The sequence below is a fragment of the Camelina sativa genome, chromosome 5 (genome assembly GCF_030686135.1).
Source record: "Camelina sativa cultivar CO46 ecotype springtype chromosome 5, ASM3068613v1".
In the NCBI taxonomy this organism is placed as follows: domain Eukaryota; kingdom Viridiplantae; phylum Streptophyta; class Magnoliopsida; order Brassicales; family Brassicaceae; genus Camelina; species Camelina sativa.
Genome location: NC_141884.1, coordinates 35,376,795 through 35,379,273, shown reverse-complemented (window position 1 = coordinate 35,379,273; position 2,479 = coordinate 35,376,795). Strand labels below are relative to the sequence as shown.

The 2,479-nt window shown below is 38.4% G+C and overlaps 1 pseudogene; it reads right to left on the bottom strand.

The window, feature by feature from the left end:
- Positions 1–1,477: 1,477 nt before the first annotated feature.
- Positions 1,478–2,133, bottom strand: LOC104772533 (uncharacterized; annotated as a pseudogene).
- Between the last annotated feature and the right edge of the window lie 346 nt (positions 2,134–2,479).

Below are 2,479 nucleotides of genomic sequence, written 5' to 3'. Positions count from 1 at the left end.
GGGTAAGTTGGGCACCACCATACGGGAGACCTGTTCTACGCAAGAGGCATGCTCAGCAAGTAGACGAGTCATGCGCCACTTCGCCAGAAAAAAACCTTCGGCGATGAGCTCATCCAGGACTCGGATAGTCCCTTCCAGTCGGCAGAGACGAAAGACTTGCTCGAATTTAAGACGAAATGCTTTAATATAAGCGCCAAGTCTCTTGCGGCGAGCTCGGTACATCCGGAGTTCCCTTTGCAAAGGATTAAAGTAACGGGATCGAGACGGAGACTCTTGAGGGGGGGCATTATCCAACGCATTCGGACCGAAACCGCTAGTTCCAGCGGCTGTCAGTTCTCGGGCCCGTTTCAACCATGCAGATCGGGTAGTCACTGGCATCTTTGCTAGTTTCGTTCTAGTTTGGAATGCTCTTAACATTTCCAACCCTTTCCCTATTTATACTAAAACTTGGAACGCAACCCCCATTGATTCCACTGCCAGGAAACCATAAGTTAACCAAATAATAGGCGGGAAACCATAAGTTAACCAAATAATAGAACGTGTAAAAATCACTATAAGTCTATAAAAATCCTACATTACGGATTTATAATTGGTACGATATCTCAGCCATTACGGATTTATAAATCAATATATATCAGATTGTTTCTAGTGATAACTCAGCCATAACTCAGCTGTCAAGTGAAAATATCAGCCATTACTCTTTTGATAACTCAGCCATAATTCACTATAACTCAGTCGTAACTTGACCTTTCGTTTTCCCGTAAATAATATAACTCTTTTGATAACTCAGCCGTTATAATATATCATTCATTTACCCGTCAAGTCATATATATCACTCATTTACTTTAAAATTGTTTCTTGTGATAACTCAGCCATTACTCAGACGTCACATGACCATTCGTTCTACCGTAAATATTATAACTCAGTCGTCAAGTCATATATATCACTTTACTCAGCCATAATGTTACTATCTCAACCATAACTCAGCTGTCACATGAATCGACGAGACCTTTCGTTTTCTCGTAAATATAATAAATCAGCCGTCATATGACCTTTCGTTTTCCCGAAAATACAATAACTCAGCCATAAAATCATATTTTGGCGGGAAAAAATAGTTATATGATTTGGCGGTATTACGGTATCAAGGCAACTAACACCAGTTAGACAACACCATTTTAGCTGTATTACGATATCTCAGCCATTGCGGATTTATAAATCACTATAACTCAGCCGTTATATTAATCGACGAGATCTTTCGTTTTCCCTTAAATACCATAGCTCAGCCATACATTAGTATAACTCAGTCATTTCCTTTCAGATTGTTTGTTGTGATAACTCAGCCATTACGTTACTGAAATATTTAATTAAAAAAGGAGTTTACAACAGCAGAGACTGAAATATTTAATTAAAAAGAACAAATATAAGATAAATTATTCAAGAGTTCTTAAAAATAGATTTGAACTATTTAAGTTCATATTCAGTTTCCACTCCCAGCATATTGATTAGTCATCTCTCTAGCCATGGCGTCAAACCTTCTCCTATCAGATTTGTAGAGGTTAGCAAGGTATTCAATGGTCTGTTCCTCATCATTGACCTCTGGTTCAATTAACTTCTCCACTAATTCCTTGAAAACCTTAACAATGGACATGGGAGTCCACCAGTCGCGCCTCAAACGTTTTAGGTGAATGCCTCCCCTATCTGCTACATTTGGGTGGCAAATTCTTGTAATGAAAACAACCTGCATAATCAAGAAATTTTATTTAAAAAACTATTGAGTTGCTGCAAAAAAGGAGTACTAATAATCATGCTTGCTAAAATAGAAAGGAGTATAATCAAAAATAGATACCTTGGGGGGACTACTTGGGTAATCAGGTGGAAAAGTAAGCCTAAGTTTAAACACTCCCCCTTCATAAGGAGTATTCACTGGTCCGATTAGAGTAGCCTCCCAACGGAAAATGTCGTCATCAACAGTTACTAAAAAAAAGGCAAACACTCAATCTCTTTTATCCTTAACAGTAAAACAAATCTACTCTGAAGATGTATGTGTTTACCTGCTGTGATGTTTGGCGAAAGATCCCTGTTCAGACATCTCAGATCAGTCCTTATAAGACTTGAAGGAGAACGACGGGCCATTTCTGACGGATTGAAGGAAGAATGTAAATAGATTTTTCGAATCTGAGAGATGATTTAGGAGTTTTCGTGAGACAAATGTTTGATGAGTAAGTCCGATAGCAAAAAGTATTTATAATATGCGAAACGTCGCTTTGGTTTACAAAAAGTACCCCTTCGGCTTCATAAGCGACGCTTCGCGTATTACGCCTTCAATCAATTACGGTTTTACAAGTCTCTGATAGCGCTGTTTCGAACTATAACTCAGCCTTAACGTTACTATCTCAACCATAACTCACTATAACTCAGCCGTCACATGACCTTTTGTTTTCCCGTTACTATTATAACTCAGACGTCAAGTCATATATAT